Source organism: Lathyrus oleraceus, chromosome 4 (genome assembly GCF_024323335.1).
Source record: "Lathyrus oleraceus cultivar Zhongwan6 chromosome 4, CAAS_Psat_ZW6_1.0, whole genome shotgun sequence".
NCBI classification, from domain to species: Eukaryota; Viridiplantae; Streptophyta; class Magnoliopsida; order Fabales; family Fabaceae; genus Lathyrus; species Lathyrus oleraceus.
In genome coordinates, this window is record NC_066582.1 from 297,857,094 (window position 1) to 297,870,610 (window position 13,517).

Genomic DNA, 13,517 nt, shown 5'->3' on the forward strand with positions numbered 1-13,517 from the left:
GTCCATATACTGGTAAATGAGGAGTTGCCACATAGAAGTTCCCTTGACTTGGGGTAACACCAGATGGATGTGGAGTAATAGCTCTCTTTGTTGCAGCAGTGTATATTGGGTGACCCTCTTTTCTCAACAAGACTTGTAGATTTTCCAAGACCCATCTCATTTGGCTCTTCAAAAGATTAAGTTCCCCCTTCAGTGCTTCTTGGCCTTTCCTTAGCTCGTCCATCATCTCCTGACACATGGTTCTTTGTTCTAAACGCGTGTTGAGAATCACTTTGCTTCACGGACAAAGGATGGATGAGTTTTTTTTTATTTTGTCTGGAAAATGACATGCGTTATGATGAGATGCAGATGCAATGAATGAATGCAATGCAGGCCATGCATATTTGTGTTTTTTCTTCAATACACGGGTTCAAAAGTTCGAGGTACTGATAAATTTGATTGCTTTTCCAAAACAGGGTTCTCACCGGGTATGGTCTAGGGCTTTGTTACAAAGGATCCCCAGAGTCATTGATTCACAAGAATGTTTGACGCTTACGAGAAATACTTTCCGGTCGTCAACTCCATCAAGGGAATCTATTCTGGGTGAGGTTCTCGTACCGACCCTTACGAAGTATTCATCTCGGGAGTCCGTACTACGCAACCATCGACTGGGTTCTAGACAGGGTACTCAGAGTCATGGATTCAAAAGACTGTTTGACGCTTACGGAAAATACTTTCCGGTCATCAACTCCATCTAGGGAATCTATTCTGAGCGAGGTTCTCATATCGATCCTTACGAAGTATTCACCTCGGGAATCCATACTACGCAACCATCATTTCTAGTTGGCCAGAGTTTCAATGTTCTAAAAGGTTCTTAGAGTCATGGACCCCTTTGAAACATCGAAGCTTACGAGGTATACACCTCGGGCGACAATATTTGCAAAAGAATCTACTCTAAGTGAGGTTCTCGTACCGACTCTTACGAAGTATCCACCTCGGGAGTCCGTACTACTCAACCATCGTCCTATCTTATGTTTTTTTTTTCACTCTAGACTCGGGTGTAGAGTCTTTCCCACATGGTTTGCAATCAAGATCCAAGTACCCAACATGGTGGAACCAATATACAACAAATATCAATATAACAATAAAGATATTTAAAAAGCAATAAATAATGGAAAAGCCACATAATTAAACAAACAAAGGCACACAGACGTCCTAACTAGGCTTGACTCACTTAGGGATTTGTTTCCCCAGCAGAGTCGCCATCTGGCGCACCTCGAAAAAATGGGGATACGACTACAAAGCGAAGCGCGATCGCACGCTCGCAATGATGGACTGAACAGAGTCGCCACCGAACTTTATTTATTCCTAAAAAGGAAAGGGGAAATATCGATAAAACCCAAGACAAAAGAAAGGATAAGATATGGTCATCGCAACCAATATCAGGGTTCGGGAGTCGATTACGCAAGGGGAAGGTATTAGCACCCCTCACGTCCGTTGTACTCAACGGGAACCATTAGGTCAGTTGTGTGCGTTAGTGTTAGTTAAAATATTAGGCTTTTCATTTATTAGGTGGGGAAGAAAGAAAGGATGAGAAGAGAATGTTTTTGGATTTTTTAACGGAGGACTAAACCTAAGTTTTTTATTAGTGGGCCTGACAAGATTTAAAAATCCTGCTCCTACGTATCTCAAAAGAGAAATCAAGGCTTACGTAGTTCTGGGTAGAAAAATGTTTGTTTGTTGGTCGATTTTAGCGAAAGCTATACTGTATTAATCGACGAAAAACATTGTTTTACCCAAAACAGATGAGGAGTGGACGCATACCACACATCGAACGGATTTATAAATCTACATTCGGAAAAGCGTCATTTATCTCTACTCAACAATCGTGGCCGAAACATTGTTTTGTATCATCTTAAGACAATATACCTTTCATTTATGAAAAAGGTTTTTGATTAATCGCACGGCGGCGAGAAAAGGGTTTGATTGGTTGGATGTATTTTGAGTGATGGCGAGAACTTGGATGAGCGAGATATACATCTCGAATCCTAGTCTCAGGAGTGCATGGTATACACCATGTTCCATTTCCATCTTTATTGAAAGAAGTTAAGAATGGAATTAAGTATTTTTTGGAATTTGATTGAGAAAAAGGGTTTGAAGAAACCGCATTGACAATTTTAGACGATGGCGAGAGTTAAGATTGGCGAGGCATACGTCTCGAATCTTAACCTCAGGAGTGCATGGTATACACCATGTTCCACTTCCATCTTTATTGAAAAGGTCTTAACTAGGAATTAATATTTTTTGAGTTTTTATTAGAAAAAATGGCTTGACGTTGAATCAAGCGTTTGATGAAAGTTTGAAAGAAATGGGATGGAATAGGAGGGAGAAATGAATTGATTTGTTTATTGAGAAAATACTCGACGTTGGATCGAGTCATTATTTTTGATCTTTTGGAAATGGTTGGTTTTATTCTTGTGTTAATGTCTAACTAAACAGTCAAACAAAATAAAGAAATAAAACAGTACAAAATTATTACATATCGGGGGAGTGGGGTACATTTTGTCAAATGGGGATTCAAAATCATGAAATAATCAAATCGGACCCAAACAACAAATAATGCAATGCATGAGTGTAAGTGCAAGAGAACCGGCTCATTGTAAGAAAGCCCAAGAGTAAGCTATGTGAGGTTGATGGCGATGCTTAAAAAGCAATCGACTTACAAGGGTATGGAAAATGGACTCGATATTAAATCGAGAAAAGTATGATTTTTATAGTTTTTCAAATGGTTTTGAATGAATGATGCAATTAAAAGAAAACAAATCTATGCTATTAAACAATAATAAAAAAAACTATGAGTAATAAAGCATAAACATAAAAGAAAATGTTAAAAGAAAAAAACTACATGTAGGGGAATCGAACCCACTACACTAGAGACCTAGACACCACTCCCTTCCACCAGACCACTTACCAACTAATTGTTATCTTAATGCTAGCTTAAATATATAAACTAAGATAGATAAAAAAAGAATTAAAAATAAAAAAACTAAATTAATAAAGAAGAAAAACTGTTGGACTACCCTAATTAAACCCAGCCGCTTGACTGTTGGGTTTAAGAGGCTGGTGAGTTGGGAATAGCAAAATACTATACTAATACACTAGTAAATGAAAACATTATTAAATGAAAAATCTAGGAAGTTTAAACGTAGAAAAAGTAATGGTTTCAAAATTGTTCTATTAAAAAAAAGGGATAAATAAAAGGGAACAAAAAAAGAAAATGAAAAAAAAAAAAAAAAGTAAACACAGACTCAAAGAGTCATCGTCCTCAGCTAGCTTTCTCGCCCTCTCTTCTCCCAATCTCACTCACAAGCCTCTCTCTCAATCGCTCTCTCTATCGCTCTCAAACCTAACCTCAATCCCTCATCTCTCATCGAAACCCCCTATCTCAAAATCTCCCAAACCTCACGTCTTCCTCAGAATCGCTCACGATGCTAACGAACCTATGGTTCAAAAGAGGGTCGAGTGAAAATCTCACCTTCAGCGGTGAAGATAGCTCCCACGATGCTTTAATCCTCCTTCTTCGCCTCTCTAATCCAGGTTTGTTTTTATTGTGGGGTTGGGGTCTTTCGCTTTTAAGTTTTTCGCCGTTTTTTCCTCTTCTTTCACTAATTCGCTTCCTCTCTATTTATCTTCACAGCCTAGGGTTTTGGTTTGATACTCAAAAGCTCAAAGAAGCAAATTCCAAAAGTGCTTTTTCTGCTCAAAAATGAGTTTGTCCTATTTGATGCTATTATCCGGAAATGGTATTATGAACTCAAACTTTCTCTTTGAGTTTTGTCTCTATCCCGATTTGGGAATTTTCCTGAAATTTGAAATCTTACCGTTGCCAATGCTAACTGCTCTGTGTTTTACTACAGTGAAAATTTGGGGTAGTGGATGAGTTTTTCCAAGAAGGCGCATTCGTAAACGTCACCTGAACCTGGTTCTCCAGCATGTCCAGAAGATATAAGCATTGCCTTCAAGTATTGAATACAGGGAGATTCCTGTTCTGGTTGTTTGCATAGGATATCAGGCTTTTGAGTTGTGAGCATGGCTTTATTGGTCCAGTAGCAAAGGACATCGACCTCTTCAGTTGCAAAAAACATATATAGATTATTATATACACAACGATGGGTCTGATGCAAGAAGTTCCATCTGTTGAGTAAGATGGTCCATATGTTGTTTCTTATCCATATTTCCTTGTTGAATCTCCTGTTCTAATGACAATTCCTGGTCCTTAATTTCCTTACTGTTAGAAGCCGATTCCACATTTGCATTAGAAATTTTGACTCAAAATTGCCACGGCAAGCTGAGCCATCTCCAAAAGCATGCCGGTAACCTCCCTGCGGTACCGACAAGCGGATGAATTGGTCGAGGTAAGTGCATTATGTCCTCTTCTAGAATGATATCTCCTGTTGTAGCCATAACTTGGATTTTCAAATTATCCTGATCATTTTTCTAATGCAGGAACGGCTTCGGTTACATATGGCACGGCAATGGATGATTCATCGGCCATATCTCGTTTAATCATGTCCACATAAGCTTCAATTGCATCTTGTTTACGCCCAAGAAGCTGTTGGACATAGCACAATTGTACAGCAATAGGAGACAACTCATTTTCTATATCTTCATCAGGCCAGTTATCTTCCATCAGGCTCTCTTGACCAGTTCTGCCATAACCAAGGCAGCAACAGAATTTATTTCCAACATATCAATCATGGACTTTTGAAGCTTCTGGTAGATATCTAAGCAAGCATCCATTTTTCCAAGACGATACAAAAATTGAGACTCCAAAAGCATAGTTTCGTCATTTCTTTCATGTTTTTGCAAAGACTGCAAAGCTTCGTCCAACTTGTTTTGTTGTATAATCAGTATGCCTTAAGGAAATGAAAATCCTCAGAAGGAGTCTTTGAAGATTGAATAGCGGAGATAGCGCCATCGAATCGATCGTCTTTGATCAGCGCGACGACCTTGCATCGGAGGGCGTCTTCGTCACCAGGTGCAATTGCAAGAATCTGACCTGTGAGTTTGACAGCATTGGTGAACGCGGAAGCTTGGATGTGTTCTAAAATTGTGGATGCTGTGTTTTGCAGGTTGCATTGTGGAGAATGAGGAACAAGCCACATAGCATAAGCGTGCCAGTAACAAGAAACCGTCCTGCGATTGCCAGGATATACACATGGGCCTGCATTCCGAAAACTGAGAACAGAAATCCAAGAATTGCAAAACTAGCATAACTGCGGCTATTATGATGAGCGCCATCCTCACAGACTCTAATAGATCTTGAATGTTGTCTGAATTCTCCTTTTGATTTTTCCTTTGGCTTTGGGGTATTGACTGTCGTGATTTGGTTTGATCTTTGCAGGTTATGTGGGCTTGGACTCTGTACCGCAAGTGTGGTACCATTAACTGGTGTCATAGGCTCTCTAAAAATTCCAGCAGAAGGAATTGTTTTCAAAATGTTTCTACGGGCTGTGAATAAACATGATTAGGTTGCTGCATTGACTTAGGCCAAGGTTTTTTGTGGTGTTTGTTGCAGGTTTTGTGTGTACTTGCTGTAAGTTCTGGATGAATATGAACTCTTTTGGATGCTCACAACTATCCCTGCCATGAAGTAAGCATAACTTATATTCAAACTGCATTCCAACCTTCATGATTTGGTGCTTCCAAATGATCTAAACTCAAAACAACTATGCTTCCTCGAATTTTGCTAATTAATCAACCTTGATAGTTCTTTGTAGGATCTTTGGTATCTCATGCAAGCCGTTGTTGACTTGTGTTACAAAAGGATTAGCAGCCACTTTGAAGTTAGTTGCCATTGCCATAGCAGACACCAAGAAATGCAAACCGCAGGATAAAGGTTTCCGTTTACCGCAAATGCGAACGGAAAATATATAAATATCATGATGGTCTGTAGTGCCTCAACTTTGCTGCTGCTGCTGACGGCGGAGATGAGAATGGACGGCAAATTAAACATTAAGGCACTTTCCTCTAACTCACTTTGTTTCTGCAGGACTTTGTTGAAGAAAATTCTGAGTTGTCCGCCGAATCCGACGATCATCCTCGATGAAACCATTCTGCCTCGAGGCTCTATGGATTATTTCTCCTTGGTTCCCTGTGCTTCATACACTGACTCTAGGCCAAGGTTAACGTTTGCTTCATCAAAAATGAGATACTTGGACATGAGCTTTTGTAAACTCAATCTCAAATTTTGTAATGCTGGAATGTCAGAGGCTAACTTCATGGCCAATTTAACATATTCATCTTTATTTTTGGCAATCACTCCCCATTGTTGTACACGTGAATCTTGTGCCTTCATATCAAATATTCAAAAGTTTGAAGTGCAGGTGGTAGCATAAGAATTATTCAACACATTAAGTTGATTATTCCGTTCAACCCCATTAACTCTCTATCCAACTCTTTACTTTGGGTGGTTGAACAAATCAATCTCAAAAATCTGAATGGTTCATCGTTGTTAACAAGAACCTCCAAATCTTGAAGAGCAAAAGTGAAAATGGATTCAATATTAATATCAGCAGCTTTTTTAGGATTGAACAGGATAGAAGCACGAGTGAAAGGTTTTCGGAGAGGTGCGGAATCAACATGTGTGATGGATTGTAATAATGTAATCGATCATTTGAATGGAATAAAATACTTTGGATGAAATTTATATGGCTATGATTTGCACTAATTGATATTTGGAATGAATTTGAACATGAACTGTAGTGCATATGACTTGAATAGCAACTGAATAACAAATTATGGTGTTGCAAATGTAATGAATTGGAAATGGAAATGGATATGCAATGGTAATTGGATGTAATTGGACATGAAAATATGTGTATGAAAATGAGTTTGGAAATGCTTGAAAGCTAAATATTATTGAATGCTATGAAATGTGTGTATGTTCTATTTTGATTTGGGATGAACTATGGATGAAAAAATGGATCATGTTTGGTTATAAAATGGATTTTTAGAAACAATCCAAGACTAACTTAAATATCAATTTAAATAATAATAACCAATCAGTAAAAACCAAATTAAAATCAAATTAATTCATAATTTGTTAAAATTACTTTGATATCAATTCTAACATTTATTTGAAAATTAAAATCAATTAGAGTTTGAATCATTAGTAAAAATAACAATTAAAATTAAATTAAAATTTGGAATTAAACTTAATTTGAAATTAAAATCAAATTGAAAAATTAAAAAAAAAATCAAATGATTAAAATCCATTTTATAATCAAAAGCACCATGATCAAAAAGGCATAGACAATGACCAATGTGTAACAAAAATATGAATGTATGCAAATGAACTTTAGGCCAAGTGCCAAACAAAAACGAAAAAATGAAAAAAAATTCAGGACCAAAATCGGGGTATGACATTGTCGCTGTTGGTGGGGAGAAAGCGTTATTAGTGAGCCATTTGTCATCCTTCACATATGTAGATGCTGAAGAGGAAGTTGGAATTCCATTCCAAACTTTGACCATTGTCGATGAATTGAAGAAGGTTGGGGCACCCATGTCTTCTCTAAAGGATACCAAAGAGGTTGTTCAGGCTGGTAGCACTGACAAATCGGGTCGTGTTGTGGAAGTCAATGAGAACAAGAATAGAGCAAGGCTGGGATTTCAGCAAAGGCCATTCAACGCCAATATCAAGGTTATGCAAGAAGTTTTCCGTGATGGAGGGTTCATTCACAAGGATGATCAACACTCAACTGTTATTAATGAAGACAGTGATAAAGACAAGGCTTGTACCAACTTTGTAACACACGGCCAGACTCGCAACAATTGGGTTGCTGTTGATATTCCTGTTGTTATGCATCGTTCGAAGTAATTTGTTTTATCATTTTAAGAAAAATCCTTCTCCTATGCCTAAGGGAGAAGTAAAATATTGTTGGGCATTTTCAATATTATCATCAATAAAAATATAATTTTATTCATCCACATCTATGATGTTTGTTATTACTTTTTGCTTTTTATGAAGTTGGTAATAAATAAATAATAATCTTTCCATATGCATAATATTTATTCACATTTCACTTCTCTAAAATCAAAATATCAAATCATTATGCAGGTTGATTCTCAAACCCATTGAATGTAATGATCCTACTCCCTCTCCGAACTTTGATTTCCTTGTGCTGAGGAAGAGAATGATGATGAAGAAGTATCTGATGAGTTATCCCGTTTGCTTGAGCACGAGGAAAAAGCCATTCAGCCATTTGAAAAGCAGATTGAATTAGTCAACTTGGGTTCCGATGATGATGTGAAGGAAGTCAAGATTGGGTCTCAACTATGTCCAGAAGCTAAGAAGGGGTTGGTTGATCTTCTCCGAGAGTATTATGATGTATTTGCTTGGTCCTATCAAGATATGCCTAGTTTAGATTCTAAGATTGTGGAGCATGGATTACCTTTGAAGCCATAATGCCCGTCGGTCAAGCATAACTTGAGAAGAACTCATCCTGATATGGCAGTAAAGATTAAGGAGGAAGTGCAAAAGCAAATTGATGCTGGTTTCCTTGTTACCTCTGAGTATCCTCAATGGATGGGCAACATTGTGCATGTTCCTAAGAAGGATGGAAAAGTCTGTATGTGTGTTGATTATAGAGATTTGAATAAAGCCAGTCCGAAAGATGATTTTCCTCTGCCACACAATGATATGTTGGTAGACAATACAACTAAATTCAAAGTCTTTTCGTTTATGGATGGATTTTCTAGTTATAATCAAATCAAAATGGCACCCGAAGATATGGAGAAGACCATATTCATTACACCATGGGGAACATTTTGTTATCGAGTCATGCCCTTTGGTTTAAAGAATGCTAGTGCAACATACCAGAGATCTATGTCAACTCTTTTCCATGATATGATGCACAAAGAAGTTGAGGTCTATGTTGACGATATGCTTGCTAAATCAAGAGATGAAGAAGAGCATGTTGAGCATTTGTTGAAGTTATTCCAACATTTGAGGAAATATAAACTCCGCTTGAATCCCAATAAGTGTACTTTTGGTGTTTGTTCTGGTAAGTTGTTAGGCTTTATTATCAGCGAGAAGGGTATTGAGCTTGATCTTGTCAAGGTCAAAGCAATACAAGACATGCATGCGCCCAAAACTGAGAAGCAAGTCAGAGGTTTTCTCGACCGCTTGAACTATATTTCAAGACCCTCTTCACCTTCATCCCTATTCTTCCCCAATCCATCATTTACCAATGAATTCTCTCTATGTCTAATTCTAGTTGATTCATCAATGACCTTGTGTCAGATGAATAAACATGAGCCTGACTGCGATAGGTCTCTCCTATTTTTTAGTGTGTTTTATGTTTTAGGAGTTTAGTTATTTGTACCAAATCTCTAACATGCATTAACACCTCTATTTTTTATTGCCCGGCCTCAGATAGTTGTGACTTTTATATAAGTCCAATTACGATTGCTTAACATAGAGATAAATTTGTCTCGTGAGGCATAGCATTTTAGTAAGTGAGATTGTAAGTCTCCCATTCTTCATGGCATTGTGTGAAAACTTGACATTTTTTCCTTTCACGAGAGCTAGTGGCATACTTGTTGATTTATCCAAGTTTGAGCCCTTCTTATGGATGATGTCTTGGTTCATGGATTCATACTTGTGAATGAATGGTTGAGTGTTCTCCAACGAATGACTTAAACAATTAAAACTTTTCACTAACAATTGACTAACTTCTTATTAACATTACTTTACTTTCAAGTCATTTACTTAATGCAATTTAAATTTCAGTACCTTTATCATTCATTTCCATTTACATTTCATGCAAAATGTTTATGTTTCAGTCATTTTTACTTTTCTCACTTGAGCCATATCATTTGTGCTTGTATATATATTATGTGTTGTTGATTTTGTTTGTGGTCTTAGGACCTTAAATATCTAACAACAACAAAAACTCTAAAAAAATATGTTGGTGGACTGTTGGACTTTATATGAACTCTTGGACTTACAAGTAGGCAACATTCCCTATGCTTTGGGGACTTGGCCAATGCAACTATCTGAGACTGAGTTATCCATGACTGTGCCTTTCATTTGATGCAAACCTTGAGTGCTTCTGGTTCATCTTCCATTTTATCTCTATGCTCAATTGCTTATGTTATTATTATTATTATTATTCATACTTGATGATTGTGTTTGATGACCAAGGAATATTTTCATCTGATACATTGGAAGACATTTGAAGACTGCTAGCTATTGGAGTGCTTGCTTGGATGTTATGGCTATCTTTATTTGATGCCTTGGTATTCATATGGTTTGCTTGGATATTGCTTATCCTTGTTGCTTGCTAAAGTCCAAAGGAAAATGGGTTTCTATATGACATTCTTATCTATTGGATTGCATCTCATTGGTCAGATCTTTTCAACTCTTAACTTTTAATTTTTTTCTAGGATAGTCCCTTCATCTCCTCCCACTTCTTATTTTTGGGTTTTGCTCGTACTTTTCCCTTTTCCATTGGAAACAATAAAAGTGCGGTGGCGACTCTAGTTTTATTGACATCAAGTTTATCCATAACTTGGTGGTCATGAATTTACCACTACATCGACATATGTGCATTCCTTCCAAAAAAAATCCCTCAGTGTATTTAGGGGAGTGTACGCATTGAATCTGGATTGAGGGGAGCGTTCTCCTTCCTCTTTATGATAACCACCATCTCTTTCCAGTTCCTGATTGAGTCCCAAATTTCTCGCTCCTTGAACTTCTCCCTCGTACAAGAGTTTTTCTTCGTAATTGATGTAAGATTGTTCCCTACTCAATAAATACTCCAAGCTATGGGATTCCATTAGCCTTAACTTCTCTCTAAACCTCTTCCTAAAGAAAAATTATTTTTCATAAGAACTGCGTTAGGAATATTAAACCAATCATGCATGGATTAATCTACTAAATGTTTCTTTTCCTTCTTCTTCCCTTTCTCTATGTGTTTTTACATGATCTATGTGCTTGAGTTTTTTCACGCCCTTTTTACTATGTTAAAGGGGGGTAAGTATACTTTTATGGAGAGTAGAGCATACTCTCTTTATCTATGAGGGGAAGTTTAATCACTTGAAATGTTTTCTTGCCAACTTATGTTTACCACTTTCCTATGAGACGTGTTGTCATCATAAAAAAAGGGAGAATATGGATCTATGGACTTGTAGGTATGACCATCAGTTGGTTTCGATGATGATAAATGATTAAGCATTGGTTTTGAAGATAACAACTCCATATGTCAAATGACTTATGGATGTTGAGAGTTCTTTGTGACAAAGGGAGTTAATTTCAACTGTCAAAGTAAAGCTTCGAATAATGGAACCTGGTCAAGAAGAGATCTTAAGCATCATTAGTCAGAAGATTCAAGTTCCAATTAAAGTTCTAAGTCATGGTTATATCTGTTGGTGTAAGCTCTAGAGGCCAATATTTTTGGTACTTGTATCGAATTATTTATTAATAATAAAAGGCTTTTTCTTTATTATGTTTGTTTAATAAAGTCCCTAGAATAGTTAGTCTGTTTAATGCATCAAGTGTGACTTAATCATGAGATCCCATTAAACATAAGGACACTATTCTTAAAGTATCTGTAGTCGAGCTTTGTTGCGAAGCGGGATAACATTAAAGTATTAAGACTATTATGTATATATACTGATGATCATATCTCATGGATCATGGATAAGGAGTTATCAAGTCTTAAACATATGTATGAATATTAAGAGTAATATTTATACTGGCTTGACCTGCTATGAGAATACTACATAGAATATTATGTGAAGTGTCATAAGTTATTTTCATGGTGATAGTGGTGTATACCACCCTTTGACCTGAAACCACTATGGACCCTAGATATAGAGTCGAGTGCTTTATTGCTGATCAAACATTGTCAGTAATTGGATGACCACAAAGACATATGATGGGTGTTCCACGAAGCATGTCGAGGGACATGAGTGACCTAGATGGAATTTGCTCATCCTGCGTAACAGGATAAATGTCTAAGGGCCCAATATTGAACTGGACAAGGATGACACAGTCTATGCCTTGTGTTCAATATAGACATAAGGGCAAAAAGGGTTATTGTACACACAAGTATTATCACAAAAGGGATTTGTCAGATCACATAGAATTTTATTTCTTGGTTAGCAGTGATGTGTTGCTAGATACCGCTCACTATTTATTATGTTAAATACGTGATTTAATATAATTTCCAATGTCGTGAAAACCTACAGGGTCACACACAAAAGGACGGATTGATGAGAGATAGAATACATAAGGAACATCGTAAGGTACGGTGCACTTAAGTGAATTGTAGAACATTGTAAGGTACAATGCACTTAAGTAGAATACAAAATATGGTAAGGTACCACACACTTAAGTAATTTCCGGTATACCATAAGGTATGGGCCACATACACTTAAGTGGGCGTTTTAGCTTGTAGCCTACACAAGTGGCTCTATAAATCAAACCCTTGTAAAGAAGCATTTGACTTAATGAAATTTCGGTTCTCTCTCTCTCTCTCTTCTATCTCTCTCTCTCTCTCTCTCACACACACACACACACACACACACATACACACACACACATACACACACACACACATACATACACACACACACACACATACACACACACTTAAAGCATTCATTCATAGCAGCTAGCACTGAGACTAAAGGAATCTATTTGTATGGACTGGGTAGAGGCGTTGTCACCGTTCAACGCTCATGATCACTCCTTAGATATGCATCAAAGGTTTCAATCTCCACAAGAGGGAACTGTTTCTATCACTGATCATGCTCATTCGAAGGGATCACTAAAAAAAATTAATTTTCGCTGCATTTTGGGTCACAATTTTCCTTCAGTGGTATCATAGCCACTTATGAAATTATGCATCTGATAGCTGTTTATTTTCTGTCTTAATATGATTAAAAAACATAATGAATTAAATAATTAATGAGTAATTAAATTTGGCATCATGCGTGTAAGATTTGGATGATTGATGTTGACTATGATTTGGAATCCGATGTTAGTATGGTGAAGCAACGATACATCGATCATCCATAGGTTACACAAATGAGATCGATCAATTTATATATATGATATAAGTAGTTCTGATGCAAAATATGGTATATATGATATATTGTTTCTATTTTGTTCATTCAAACATTTAATGATTGTTATTACTTTGAGCGATCAATGGTCATTTGCTTCGAAATCCGATATTAGTATGGTGAAGCAATGACATGTTGATCAATCATACTGAATTATAAATCGAGGTGTGTTTGACGATATGAAATGGCTGCATTAGGGTTCATGATGGTACAAGGATTGTGATGTCAAAGAGTTATGCGATTAGGGTTGTGACTGCACAAGAGTTGTGCTTTAAAGTATCAAGTGTTGATATGAAAAATGACGTCGGTTTCAAATGAATTGTTCATTAAAATTTTGCATCGGGACGCTGCCCCTAACAGCCCCGCAGGGGGAGTTTCCCTCTCGACCCCCGTCCGCTGAATGG